This window comes from Barbus barbus, assembly GCF_936440315.1.
Source record: "Barbus barbus genome assembly, chromosome: 3".
In the NCBI taxonomy this organism is placed as follows: Eukaryota; Metazoa; Chordata; class Actinopteri; order Cypriniformes; family Cyprinidae; genus Barbus; species Barbus barbus.
Window position 1 is genome coordinate 19,299,365 of NC_136731.1, and position 16,413 is coordinate 19,315,777.

Below are 16,413 nucleotides of genomic sequence, written 5' to 3' on the forward strand. Positions count from 1 at the left end.
CCATGCAGGGCTGAGAGAGAAGGCCTATCTCATGGGGAGAGTGCGGCTCTCTCCAGTCATTATTCCACTGCAGCGTGGGTCTGAAGTAGTGTGAGGTCACATGTGCGTGGGTGAGAGGCAGCTAGCGTACGAAACAAATGAAGAGATACGTACGCGTCTGTGTATGACTCTTTGTTTGAAGGACTAGCACTTTCATTTTGGAGCAGGAAGTGGAAAGCGGCATCCTTGGCAACAGAGCTCTTCCATCTGGACCACGAGCTCGAACAAGATGGCTTTGTATGCTTGACTCGCCCCCACCTAAAAGGAGCCGCCCGCTGGCATGGCGTGCCAGGTGCTCGGCCTTCATCCTCAGCGACATCAGCCCAGCTGTGACAGGACGCCCCGTACAGAGTCTGAAACTGGGCTGATTTCATTGAACGTTGCACAAACAGTACATTCATGCGAGCCATTTGGCCTTCATCTGGTTTGGATTTGTCAAAAGGCTTAGTATTCTCTCCGTTTTTGTCCCACACCATCTGCATCAAAAGCCTTGAGCCTGAGGGGCGGATGGTAAGATACTGCAGCGCTGTTCATTATTTCAATATATCCGTCAGCTATATGGACCCTCCCTCCTCTAAGGCTTCGCTCGAGGACCCATCTGTGACGGCGGACGGTCACAACTTGATCTCACACTCAGTGTTACTGAAAATTTCCACCCCATAATGTGAAATCACACTGAGTTTGGGCTGAATGCCCAGAGCCTGGACGATACGGTCCTCACCGTCACCTCTAAACCCCCGTGCCGAGTCCAGTTGCGTCACTCCTCCACCCCCCACCCCCCTCGTTCATCCCTTCCATCTCCTTCCCAAGAGTCTCTGAATGTACCAGCCCCCGCTCTTCTCTTGCCTTGGCTGGGCTGTTATTGAGCGGGAGGCATTTAACAGACACTCCCTCAGAGACTAGTGACCTCATCACCAGGCAGGAAGTCAAGGGGTTCAAGTTCTCCTTGTGAAAGTAATCCCACACTTCCCTGAATATTTAATCTGGTGGTGGTGGGGGCCAGTAGAGCATTGGGAGATGGATTCGGGGGTGTTAGAGAGCCCCAACTTCGTATTTTCTCACTTTTGCCACATCGTCAGTGTTGGATGCTAATTTCATTTTCTTCACCTCATAAAGAAAATAATTTCAACACTGGGCTCTGTAGCATCTGGAAACGTGGCAGCAGACGTGGTGAGAGCTAGAGAAGCCTGTGTAAGAGGAGAATGACAAAGGAAGGCCAGAAGACATGTTGTAATGAAGTCGTATTCTCGACGGACGCGTTTCTGAACAAATCACACTGTGTATTCACGCTGCACTGATGGAGCACGTCTGGTCTAATAATACCCTAATGAGAGAAACAGAATGTCTAGAGCTTCATATTGCTGATGGTGCTCAAGACTGTTTGTTTGTGTTTCGTTTGTTTCTCCCAGGGGACCATGCCTCAGAAATGTCATTGGGGGAGCATTACACTCGTTCGAAATGGACCTAGTTGCATCGGTTTAGGCTGCTATGCACTAGTCTGATGGGACTATAGATGCAGAAAGAGAATACTGGATAAAGAGAAAAACACACATGCAAACTATTTACCAAAGCACATTTTTATGCATCGCATGCATGAAAGCTTTTCTTGGCAGAATCATTGGAACTCAATTGGGAGAAGATTGAAAACACCCCCAGCTTAAACTTTTATTAAACACTCCCTTGAGCTGTATTTTGCCTTTAAGCATCCAAACTAAATTTTTTGTAAGTTTAAAGTTCTCTTTAAATTGAAGATTACATTACAATGATTAAACACTATGTTCCAAATCCAAGTAAACAGTTTAATTTGTTTGTAAAAAAAAAAAAAAAAACAGATATCACAAATAGGAAAGAGACAAAGGAGTTTATTGATCTCAAATGAGTTTCCTGACGCTTTAAGGAGATTATGATAATACAGACCAATAAGGCAACTGGTATCCAAAGCCTCAGGTTACACTTTACCTTCTTAGAGAAACAGCTCAGATGAACGCACTAAGCCACAGGTTATTTTCCAGACACCTGCCCTTTATTCGATAATTCACCACAGCCAGGTAGTGACGATTATATGCAGGCAGGTTTCTATCAGCCTTTCTGCTGACGCTGAAAGAAATCATACACACAAATATATGAGCATAAGTCTGGTCTAGGCCACTCCTACATGCTCGAAAAACACACCAATTGAGAGAGTGAAAGCAAAAAAAGAAAAAAAATCTATCTGAGCTTGCCAGGACTGGTCTGAGCTCAGATACAGAGGAAACAATGAAAAGACATAATCTCCCAGTTTACTGACATTAAAACATTACATTATATCTCAAAACCTCAATATGTTTTAGATGTCATCCAATGCTTATTCTTAGAAAACATACACAGTTTGAAATGAACATATATATATGGCATACCACACCACAACTGTACCACACACAGCGTGACTACAAAAAGTGGGCTGTAGACCAAAAACCAGTGAAAGCATTCAGTATGAGTGGCATCTTTGATCAGCAGAACGATTTTTGGTGTAAAAAAATGTATAAAAGACTTTCTGTTAATGAGACACGAGGGAAAAACCCTGTGTCTGCATAACAGCGTATCGAATGTGGGGGCTTATTGTGTTGTGTAGGACTTTCCAACTTAGTTTCTTCTGTGCTGTGATTCAGTCAGTTGCGAAATGGGCCATTCAAATAAAAAGCAGTGCAAAACCTGGCTGAACATTCTGAGATAACCCATAAACCCGACAATGAGATCATTCAGCGCATATCATCCAGTGAACAATCTAAAATCATGATGGACTGTACTGCCCTGTGCCCAGGGAGTCTGGAGCTGGAAATTAGTGAAATGTATTAGACATTAGATTGCCGCTCAACTCATTACACTGCAGCTGCTGTCTTTTAGTCCCACTCACAAGGCCTCCTCCACAAACCCATGATCTTACTAGGAAAGTAAGAGCAGCACTGGGCCAAGGACAAACACACATGCACATTTTGGACTAGTTTACTAGCGTGATAAAAACTGAAACTGAATTTTTGTAACGGGGGTGGTGGATGGAAAAACAGGGGAGAGGGAGATGAAGGAGACCAAAGAGATGTAGGGGGTGGGGAAGAAAAAAGTGAGATGGAAAAAGAGATGGCTGAATAAAAAGGAGAAAGTAAGAAAAAAGGAACTAGAGAGAGATGAATCATTAGAGAAGAAAGGAGAGAAGCAGGAAAGAACATGGCGTTTGTGTGACTGGAGATGGAAAGTTTGATAAGTTTAGAAGGGCTGACGGATATTGACAACTCTATGTAGAGGCGTCATGCACCTTTATTTTTTGAGGGTGCTCCAGTGGTGGTCTTGACTCATGCTAAAACTTTTTGCAGTACTCCCTGTTAGAAAAAAACAGTAGAAAATACATCTTTCCATCTTCCCTCAACCCTAAATAACAACATAATACACTGTGTATTTCAAAATATAGGTAAAACGCCAGAGAAAAATGAATACAGACAATTCTTTCATATTAACACCTACATTGAGCCTATTTTCTCATACACACACACACACACACACACACACACATATATATATATATATATATATATATATATATATATATATATATATATATGGGTGGGAGACATATAAGCCTGAAAAAAGTTTTTATTTTTTACTTCAAATATTAGGCATAAAAAATATTGAGTTGTGTTGTACTGACTCTTGCATTTCCCAAAATATATGTGGTCTTTTAGATTTTGTATTTGAAATTGGATTTATTCACCAATTTGTTGCATTCGTGCCTAAAATTGTCATATGGTGTGACAAAAGTTATTCTATATAAAATGAAAATGGGATATACTCTCCCTAAGTAACTAACTTCAACATGAATCTTTATCATTACTATCTTAAGATTTAACATTTCTTTTGTGCAGATTCATTAGATTTTGTATTGTTTTTCTAAATTATCATGCAAAGTAAGTCATCTCTCCTCAGCCTTTCCAGATATTTTAGATTAATTATGTTAAACCTGGTTATAAATCTATGAAAATTCTTGTGACTCTTGCTGATACTATTTCTCTTGTGTTCCGTTGAGTTTTTTATGATTTATAATTAAGAAAGTATTTTTACTGGCACAATTCTGAATGTCACACCAAATTATATAGTGTCACGCTATATGATGAACTGCACCACTCCACAATTTGTCAATGCAAAAAAATTTATTTTATTTGCATTCAACATTCAATTAAGTTAACATTAATAATTAAAAAAAATAAAAAAACAAGCTAACATTGTCTTAAAACTTTTAAAATGATAAGAAACTCAGAAATATGAGTAAATCAAACACCATCTCACTTCAAGAACATTCAGCATGAACAATTTCAAATTAGAGGAGAGTGTGTGTTGTAACAACAATTCTAATTGTTAAACAGTAAAAAACAAATCAATTTACAATTAGTTGAATGTTTTAGATTGAAAATTCATAGATATTAGTAAAACCAGATACAGTAAAAAACATACAATGTATAATTTGCATATGAATTATCCAATGAATCTTTAAACAAAAACAAAAATGTGTATTTCACATGGGATCTTTAAACATCAGTTGAAGCTGAAAAGCCGAAAGCCGATAACATTTCAGACCATATTAAACTTCAGCCAGTCAATCTTAGAAAGCTTGGTAGACCTGTGAAGAGGTTCTGGCTCAGATATTGTGCAAACTATTTGATCACAGCTGTAAAATATGCAGTCTGGTTTATTTGGCCAGATGAAGTTATTCTTGTCACCAGCTTTCTTCATGCAATTAATCTCAGCCTCGTTGTGACATATCTTCATGATCTGGCCCACATATGGCCTATCATCGTAGTTGACAATGACAAACTTTCCAACAGTGTAGCTGGTGTCATCATCAGAATCAGTGCATTCTGCTTCAGCTGGGTGGTTTGCTTCTTTTGGTTTCACACAGGTAACATCTTGGAGAAGAGCACTTTGCTGTTCCACATTGGCACTGCCAGCTTTAGAAGCAGAGACGTCAATGTTAAGTTTCTTCGGCTGATAACAAAGACACATTTCTGGGTACTTGCAAAAGCAACTCAGGCGTCTATATAGTATTTCCCCAGGTGAAAAGGAGAGCACTTGGTGTGTGTTACTAATTCCAACCACTGGGCACACTGTTGAAGGAAGCAAGCTATCCATTTATCTTCTTCAACCCATTCAATGGTCACTCTTTCTGTGTTTTGGCAAAGATAGTTGAACAAATCTTTAGGTGTTTGAAGATCTCCACCTCCATGGACATATTTTTCAGCAATACGTTTGAGAGCTCCGCCTACTCCATCAGGAGCCCCCTTGCCATGTGACCTCTCAGAAAAGTTCCAGGTAACCATTTTGAAACCCCAAGAGTATGGAATGCTGCTAAGAAGAAAGCAGTTTGCACGATTACGATACTGGGTTGCAGGACCATCACTTAGGATGTGGAGTGTATCAATTTCATGATCACTCTTGGCCTTAAAGCCCTCTGTAACTGGCTTGATGTGAGCCCACACTCAAAACATTGCATCTTTTAATAGGCAAAGCATTGCAAATATGGTGAAACATGGTTAAATTAAGTATAAAATTGAAAAGAAATACATTAATTGTATAGGTAATTTAATGTTCACTATTAAATTAATCTAATATGTTTTGAATAGTTATTTATTTATCATTAAAAAAGGTGTATGTAATATTGTGTGACAAATATATCATATGGTGTGACTTAGAAAAACAGTCACACCATATGATACGGTGTCACACCATATGACGTTTTGTTCAGTTAAGCTAATCTCTTGGTTAACTAAAAACAGCTAGCTTATACTTAGCATGTAAATTGCTACGTGGCAGGAATGATTTTTAAAAATTAATAAGTAAAATTCGTATAAAAGTGTTTCATTTTTATGTAAATAATGTCACACCATAAGACACAAAACATTGACCACTAGTGAGCATATCAGATACAGAGCTTTTTAATTAAAAATTAAGAAGCCAGAACTCACCTCTTGACCTTGCAAACCACTCCAGAGATGACACTGCAACATCTTGGTTGAGTGTGGACCTCTTCATCATAATGATGTCCAAATTATTGCCCGTTCAAAATATAAATTGCAGTGTCACACCATATGACGCCCATTTTACGGACAAAATGTGTTTGGCCAGAACTTGCTTTAAAATCATACACAGACATCAACACTTTCTGTGTCTGCCTAATTCTGTTACTTAAACTGTAAATCTATCAATTATTTATACTTTGCTGATATATGTTGTCATATTAGTAAGGTCACACATATGCCGGACAGTCACACCACATGACAATTTTGATGTTTAGATAAAAATTTGAAGTAGAGGTCTTTATACACCAACTACAGCTATGGTATGCTGTAATAATATCTTGTCAGAGGAACAACATGAAGATATGTATTTATAACAAATACCCATTTTTATTAGGTTATGACATCATGGACGGGTAGAATTGCATGTCATGTCTCCCACCCATATACATACATACAGTATATATACATACACACACACAAAAGTTTGGGGTCGGTAATTTTTTTTAAATGTTTTTAAAGAAAGTCTCATATGCTCATCAATGCTGCATTTATTTGATTTAGAAAACCCAAAATAAATAAAAACTGTAATATTGTGAAATATTATATCAATGTGTCCTATGGTGTGACGGAAAAATGTAAAAAATAAATAAATAAAAAACTCTTTTTACAAAAAAACATTTTTCTCATGTTATTTGTGTTAAGTTTTTTTCTACATTTTTGCTGTATCACACCATAGGACACAGTTCAATTTTTATTTGTCAACTACCCTAATATATTTTAAAATGGAATTTATTCATGTGATGGTAAAGCTGAATTTTAATATGCTGATTTGCTGCTCAAGAAACTTCTGTTAATATTTCCAGTGTTGAAACTGTATGTTTTGAAACAATTAAACATTTTTTAAAACAAAAAATGTATTTTCTGTTACTTCTAATCAAATTAACTTCTTGAATAAACATATTAATTTATTTTAAAAAAATCATATTGATTTTTGAACAGTAGTGTAGGTAATAAAACCAAATAAATATATGCATTACATAGAAAAATATTGAACACATTGTTTGTTTCCTCCCTTGAACCTTTGTTTTTAGTCTAGCTAGATAGATAGACAGACTTGACTATCAATGTACAAAATAGTGCAAATAGACTTGATGCCTGTGTGTGCAAAACGAGGGGAGTTTGCTGGGCCTTGGTTGTGGGGTAAGTCTGGTTCCCATTAGACCAGAGGCCCGGGGGTCGGTTTGTTTGCACAGGCAGTACGTCCCATAGGAGAGAGGGGGCAGGCCAAAGCAGCTCAGCCCCACAGGGCCACGTAACAGAGAACATCAGCTGCAAAGTTTCATGCTCTTTCTCTACCACCACCTACCCACCCTTCCCCCTGTCCTGGTAAGAAAAGAACAGCGAGAAGACCTCAGAACTGTGTACGGATGTTCACTGTTTTTTTGGTTATGTATGTAATTTCAGCCTTGTGTTACTGAGTGCACATGCTTTGATGGATGTGTCATCCACAGTTGAACCTTGCCCATTACTAATTGCCTTCTCGAAGTTTAATCTGCATGTGAGGACAAGTTACGGTTCACATGGGCTTGGCTTCCACAGTGTGAAGGTTCTTTTATTATCCCTGTTGAAACATGCACACCTTATTTAATCATGCAGTCACCTTCCATTAAAATCAACCTCAGCCTTCCTGGACTTCCAGACGCATCTAGTCCTCCTTCATCTCTTGCGTCTGGAGCTGCTGTCATCACCTTTTTGTCCAATCAGTGAGGCATACCAGAGCTGGTAAAGGGAGCAGAAGCTCTGCTGATTATAGGCAGTAAAGTAGTAACGGCACCATGGCCATGGACCGACATTAATGGCTAAAAGAATACAGTCTGTTTTTGAAGTGGTTTGACATTGACACCTCCGTGGCAGTTTGGCTTGTGCTATAAAAAGCTTTACAGACCGTAACACTGAAGATACTAGACACGCTAGAGCTTGAGGAGGAAATTCAGGCAGGGAGCGTGTAAAAGACATCCCGTTCCCCTCTTGAAACAGGGGTGGAGGGCTCTCAGTCTCACCCCAAGTTCCTCTGTCACAGGGGGAGGCTGATTTATTGAGTCCACTTCAGCTTTCCTGGAATCCAGAGTCTTTTTGGAGGAGCGTGGGGAGGCTCAAAGGGTGAGCACACACTGAAGAAAGAAGGAGGCCATATTTCTTTTTGGCCATTAAATCAATCGGCTCCCAGATGCGTGAAAGTTTATCGAGGCCTACTGAGTGCACAACAGCCTCTTGTCCACTGTTTTTTTGTTACAAACCCTCCGTTTCCTGATGGACCCATTTTCCTCACCGAGTTAAGCCTTGAAGAGCCAAAGAGATTGTCATTTGAGATTGGAGCTCCTAAGTGTAAACTCTAACATGCCTCAAGCAGTGACCCATAGTAGTGCGGAGAGCCAGAAAGGGCGAGGTAAAGGTCTTTGTGGTGAAAGATTTGCTTGTTTAAAGACTGACCATTATATTCTCCTGAATTGGAGTCATTTGTTTCGACTTTTGAGAGCATAGGGAATCAGCCACCCTTGAGACGGAAAAGCAGGATGAGTTGGTTGTTTTTGAAGGACAAGGGGTGTATCGTCAAAGAATACAACCGAAGCATGACCTGGCAATGGGATCACTTTGCAATTGTGTGACAATAACTTAGGAAACAATACCTAAGGACATTCCTTATTGGCTTTTGAACATGGTATCAAGAAAATAAAAACCATTCTTTTTTTGCAAGAGTAAGTACAACCGCTTTGTGTTATGTTCTGTCCTTTGAGATCTCAGGCAAAAGAAGAAGAACAAAATAATTGTCAGCATTCACGCCAATACTTGACGCAATAAAATAACAATCCCCCATTTTTAATCACCCACAGTCAGTAATCTAAGGCGTTCCGCTGTTTTAACATGGACTCTCAGCATCAATCTGCTTTCACTTAGCAGCACAGACAACCCTGTCAGGATTCCTGTGCGAGATGATTAAAAGCTGTGGGGCTATCAAGCGATGGTGTTCCTCAATTTATGAAGCATTCTTCCCAGCAGCTGCAACATGCCAAAATCAAACTTTTAGATAAACTTTGGAATTTACTCAACTTGTCAGTAAACAGTCACAAAAAAGCTTGTGTTATGATATAAACACAAGACACAGGCAGACACATAAACACACAGAGATTTAGCCAGACAAAGAACGAGAAGGCTGATATTCAACAAAGACTTGAGCAGACCGGGCTGATTTAGGTGTTATCCCTTGTTTTTCACTTCACCCTTCCTAAAACCTGCCAGATGTGGAAACTCCCATTAGTCTACAACAGGGATCAGTGCTCATGCCTCTTTTCCCTGCACATTTAGAGTCATCAACAATGATCATCAATTAACCCAGAGCTGGATTCGATGCACTGGATTCTATCAAGGTCATTTAGATCACTTTAGATTGTGCAATCGTGCAATTTGACAATAGATTTAGATCAAATATTTATTTATTTTTTTCCCAAACAATAGCAATCAACATGGTCTTTAACTTTAACTAAAGTTTGGTACGATTAGCTTGTAAATCATCATGGCATCTTGATCATAGACTATACTCATCTCAGGTTGACACTGTGGTCCTATCAAATATTTAATCATAGGAACGGCTCTATGTTTAACTCATCATCATCTTCTGTTCAAACAAGATGAATGTTGCCACAATCTACTAATCTAACATTAGTGGGGAAAAGGGCATTGGTGAAAGCTGATGTTGTCCACTCTTCCTTAATTTTGTATGTGTTACTCCAAATAGAGCAACTGCAAGTTAACTTTTTGCTATTTCAGTTTAATATGTGGAACCTAACTGCCAAATGTTCAAAAATTAAACCGTCCCTCTAACACTGGCAATAATTTCGACTTCAATAGCTGGCGTTATTGCACTGTTGATTGGATCTGGCCAATGAGTTCTTTTAGTTTTGATTGGCTGTGGTCTGTGAAGTCATATTCTAGTTATGGTACAGCTGTAATAACATCAGCAAACTTTTCCAGGGCTGTGTCCACTCCCTGCTACACATAATTCATTGTTCATACAAAAAGTCTTCTTTGAAATGAACGGCGATCACTAACTACTTGTATTTTTGGATACCCTAAAACCCTTAAGGCAGAAGTATAATACCACTGAATGCTGATCTGTGCAAAATAAAGATGTCATTGCTGAGTGGTGCGCTTATCTGGAAGTGCATTTGCCTTTAGGCAATACTTCATGATATATTTTTTTCCCCCTTCACCATCACACTTATTGTGTAAAAACTAATGCATGCTCAGCCCAAAACCACTGGTGCAATAGTTCGTTTCTCAAGTATCTGCACTAAAAAACCGCAGGGAACGTAGTTTGCAGCAAAGCATTAGTCACATCTCTGTCTGACTGTCTGGATCCCGAGGAGGTCTTCGGTGTGTAGACAGAGTTGTTGGAACCTCTGTCAGGGTAGTGTGACATTCAGAGTCCAGACACCACGTAGTCTCCTCTTTTCGGTGCCTTTGTTATTTTATGATACTTGCATTAGTCTTTGCAAGAATCAAAGAGGTTGTACAGGTATGCTAAACAGGGGGTTTACATTACTAAATATTTCATTTAATTGCACCCACATATACACACAGCAGAGATATTAATATTAAAGGAATAGTTTACCCAAAAATCAAAACCTCACACTCATGTTTTTTCCAAACCCGTTGGATTTTCTTACTTCTTTTGAACACAAAAGGAGAAATATACTGTAGAATGTAGATTATGCCGATCGCTGATTGCTTGCTGAAGATTTCAAGGTTTGAAATGGATACGAAAGTATAAAGCTTTGTATTATGGTGCTTTTGTATAATTTTTGAAGCTTGAAAACTCAATTTCCCATTATTTGTGACTGCATTATTTTAAGTTATTTGATGTATCAGATTAGTTTTCATTTTGTTCAAATTGTGCAGATCATCTTCAGCTCGATCTCTGTTTAAATGGTTTCCCTTTTCTAATAGAAAGACTGGATACACTTTACAGCTTGGTCTACAAATCTTGAGGACCTCAACAATAATAAGACTTTAAGCATAGTTTGAGGTCAAGAAATGCTATTTTAAAGAGATAGTTCACCCAAAAATAAAAATTCTGTCATAATTTACTCATCCTCTAATCAAAATGTTACAAACCTCTATGAGTTTATTTCTTCTGTTGAGCACATAGAAGATATTTTGAAGAATGTTGGTAACCAAACAGTTGCTGGGAGCCAATGACTTCCACAGTATGGAAAAAAGTACCATGGAAGTTAATGGCTACCGTTAACTGTTTGGCTACAGAATTTTACATAAATTATGCCATAATTTTCACTTTTGGGTGGACTGTACTTATAATTAGACAGGTCTGTTTTTGGTTTACCAACACTTATGGAGCGTTTACACTTTGATGCACTTTCATCTCACTTTAATGAGATCATATCTATTTAATTTGAATTATTCTGTGAGTAATAATTCACTCAATGATTCAGTCATTCAGTGTTGATCAAATCAAACTTTAACTGCTTCAATGAAAAAAAGCTAGTGTTATATGCTAAATGTCAGCATAGCATGCTTTAACACTTTTTTTAAACTAAATGTAATGCATGGGAGTATCAGTAAAGATCTTTCACCACACTCACACTAGTGACGCAACTAACACCATATAGCCGCCCATAGCCTAAGCATAAGCTCCACTCTTAGCGCAAATATAACCACAAACACCCCCAAACAACAGAAACTCTTCTTAATCCTGATGTAACTAAGCATGAAACACTGACAAATCTTTCCCTTCACTCAGAAAACACATAAATTAGCATTTAATTTCAGTTTCAGTCCAGGGAACTAGACGTACACTGTCTAGTTTCAGTTTGAAAATTACGTAAGAAAATATGATATAATTTTTCAGATGTAAGTGGATTGATTATAATGAAATTAAGTTGAAGTATTGTTCAAAATCTATGTTGCTTTGGTGCAGTTTAATTAAGAATAAACCTTGAAACTATTTAGGAACTGAAAATTCACTTTTTAGTCACATAAAACACACAAAGTATGTCAAGTGTATGTTTTCTGTACTGCTTTGCCAATTAAGCTATAATTTACTCGACTGAGTCATATCCTCCTGCTATCTGTTGACCCCTGACTTTGACCTCTGACTTTGAGCTTTGCCCTCAGGGCGGCTTGAGTGAAGGCCAGTAAAGGGTAAAATGTGAATGTCTGTGTTTTTAAACAGAATGTTTTATATTAATAAGAGTTGAATGATGGAAAGCACATCTCTGTGATGTTCTTGTGATTCTGCTGCTGAATGCATGACCTGCTCTATGGAAGCCTGTTTCACCCTCTACTGATCCACCTCACTGCATTTCCTCCTCCGCCTGCACGAGCACAACCTTGTGTCCAGCTGTTCCTTCATTTCCTTCCCAGCATTCTTTGATTCTCTCCTCCATCACTTCTTTTTCTGCCTCTGACCTCTCTGGAGTTCTGGGTCAATTTGCATGAATGCTTTTCAGTTATGCCTCAGTTTGCATACTGCTGTGCTTCATTAAGACAGCAAAACATTGGATGCATAGTGCACCTGGATTCAGTTTGTCCAAATTAGCTTCTCAAAGAACTTTTCAGAACCTTAGAGCGGTCATTTTATCTTCTGAAAAAAGAGTGAAAACATGTCCCACTGGGAGTATTTTGGATTAGCACACGAGTGTCTGTTGAAGTGATTTCTAATGGTAATCCATGTAGAGAGGCCACACGAGGATCTCCGTTATGTTTGGAAGATCAAAGGGGTCAAGAGTGCCCCGTATGTTAGGTACATGCTGTGAACATGATCTTGCATGGCGTACAATCGCCCTTGGGCTCCTTTGCGGAGAGCAAGTGTAGTGCAAATCCATATGGAGGGACTGGAAATCTGCATGAGATATTTTGATTTCTCTAATACCTATATGCAAGCATCCTGCTGAATAAAAACAACTTAGACCAGCAGCAGTGTTGTCCGAGGTGCTTTATTCTGTTTTTTATTGGTTGGTTGGTGATAGTTTTGCAATATCTTGTATCCTAACTCTAACATTAATATGGCATGTCACAGGGACTTGAGGTTGTGCATGAATTGGGAAGCTGCACGTCATGTTACTATGATGAATAACCACAGACCAGGGTTGTGTGCCACAGAATGGAATTAAGAAAAAGGAATTCAGCTGAGGAAGTTGATTTACTGTATAATGAACAGAAATAGAAAGACGTTCATATAACTAGGAAAAAGTGTCATTTTTAACTAGAATAGAAAGGTTGTCAAGACACACTTTGATGGCTTGACAAAGCTTTTGAATCTCTGAATTGTAATTCTATACACTTCCTGCACTTCCTGTTATTCCACGTCCAATTCAAATTCTTTTGAAGTGTGGCCAATTCAGTCAAATTGGCTTTACAACAACAGTAAATGGGTTCTTTATATTATAAATTCATTTTATTTATATATTTTACTGCACACACACACACACACACACACATACATACAGCCATTCAAAAAGTAAAAATTTTAAAAACTTTAATTGCATTTATTCAACTTTTATAAAAGTATGTACAATGATGCATTAAATTGCTACAAATTAAAAATACTTTTACAGTTTTATAAAAAAAATATTATTTTGAATTCTTTCTATTCATTAACATTAAAATTTCTTGAGCACCAAATCAGTATATTAGATTAATTTCTGAAGGATCATGTAACACTGAAGACTGGAACAATTCTTGCTGAAAATTCAGCTTTGCATCACAGGAATAAATTACTAAAATATTCAAATAAAATATTTTATAAATGAAATGCAGCTGCAGTCTTGGTGAGCATAATTGATATATTTTAGTTATTTGCGCAGACTAAAAGATGATTTAAATCAAAACTGCCTTTGATGTAACAATATAATGAATAAAAGGTAAAAATCATTTAACTTAGTAAACTAAGACAGATGGCTGAAGTAGCTATGTAACACATCTAAAACGAAAAGGCTTGCAATGTGGTGTGCTTCATCAGGTGCTTGCAGTGCGGACAGTTTTGCTGATTATAATGGGAGCGATTAAGTGCTTGTGTGCAGTGAAAGCATGGCGTAACCCTTGCCATTAACTACCCCTAAAATAGGAATGTTGTTCCAGGACCATCAAGGAAGTTGATCCATGAACACATTCTACTTAAAACCACAGTCACTGAAAACTTGGCTGGTGCATCAGCATGGTTTTCTGGTGAAGACGGTTGTCCAAGGAAGTCTTGCTGGGTAAGTTAGTTAAGAAGCTTGGTGGGAAAACCAGCACCCATGCTGGGAACCAGCATCAAGAACACAACATATGCTGGTGACCAGCTATGCAGGTCTTTTCAGCAAAGCAGAACACAGGAATCAGACTCAAATACCTTCTTCTGATCCAGCACAAGTCAGATAATGAATGTGATACCGAACGTCTGTCAGTGTTGGGTGTCCAAGCCAAAGGGGCCACAGCCCTGATGGCTGCCATATGGTTAGAGGTCAAAACAACAGATTTTGCCTTCAGAATTTGTGAAGATAAAGTATCGGCAAAAAATATAGTGTCTCTTTTCCTACCCATATGTCTATTGTTGTATCACCTATTCCTCAAACTAGTACAAACCAGCCTCATTGTACTTTTCACACGTTTTAAATCCCTGATACAATCGACTGCAAGTCCTGACTGGCTGGGACTTCGAAATCCTTGCTAAATCACATTACAGGGCTCGTATTACCATGCAAATGACTGGCCCTCCTAGGGAAAACATGGTCTTCTCAGTCATATAGTTAATAAAGAACAGCGTAAAAATGGACTTGTGGATTAGTATTGTGTTGTGTTAAGGACACTTGAGTACCCCTCTGTAAATAAAGGCCTAATCTCCAGGAAGCCACACAACCCTACCCCATTCCTCATGAGGCCTGTCTATATCTGCTTTGAGTTACAAACAAGTATGTTCACATAATTAAACCCAATATAAATATTATACACAAAGCACACATATTGGAGCATGGAAACTGACTTCTGTGCTCTGCTATAATAATATATCAGTATATGCAGGGGAGATGCAACTAGTGATTATCATATACAATGGTTTGGATGCAGTCGCTGAAATCTGAATCAAGACAGCACGGCAAATCACTGATAAGGAAGGTCATCACCTGCTAGATGAGTTTATTCATAAGCACCATCCCTTAAAACAAAGCTGGGATTTTAAAAAAGGAAAATGAGCAGGTGATAAAAGGTAGGATAGAGTGAGGGGGCGTGAGGGATTTCAACTTGTGAGCTCTGTTAGACATGTGGCGCAGCTGACACTTAAGCCACTAATGGATGATTAGGAGAGAAAAGAGATCAGCCATCCTGACTCCAGGTGCCATTATTTACTCTTTAAGTAATGGCTGAAAGAGAAGGAGTGGAAGAACAGACATCTCACCATCGAGTGTTTCTGTGTAATAAATGTTCAAATTCAAAATGGTGTCTAAAGGCTGTACACACCGACGACAATAATGATAACTCTAACTATCAGTCGTGCTAGTTCTATGAGAATACTGAAGTCCATAACAACACAGAGGCATTATATCACTGAAATCACTTTCAGAATAATGTTTTTTATGGCTAATGAATGATAAAACATTGACAGCCAATCAGAATTCAGTTTTAAGAGCTTGAGTGAGCATTTCAAGGAGCAGGTGCTAAAACTGCTGTGTGTGCTTATAATAAACAGAGCGTTATCATGCTTTGGTGTGGATGCTATAGTTATCATTTTTGGTGTGAATTGCTCTAAACTGTCCACAAAGTCATGAAAAGATAAAGTCATGACACATATTGTTGCCTACCAAGTGCTAGCTTAAGAATTTAGCTAAACAAAGCCTTTCATGAAAACCTATTAATGATTTTGGTTAAAGTTGCTGTTTAAAATGATTTAGTTTAGCATAGTATAGCATAGTTAGCTCCTATGCTAGTTTCATATAAAGAAACAGCTATACTGTAAGGCCAATATTATGATTATGATCATATTTTGAAGCTAAGTGCCAAAAGTCACTTCCGGTATATACTGTCTTCAAAGTTTCAGTGTTCATACTGTAGTGTGTTGATGCGGGGGATTGATAGGACAGAAACATTTCCAACTCAACGCTTACTCAAAACTCACCCAAAAGGAAAGAAAACTAGCCCCCTTTTTCCCTTGTCCAATCAGAGTCGACAGCTGCAGGATTTCCAATAAAGGCCTTTAAATAAATGCTTTGATTTTGTTTATTGTGTGTTTTAAACCTTATAGATGAGTTTAGCTAGACATGTTTAAAAAGTCAAGTTAAATTTA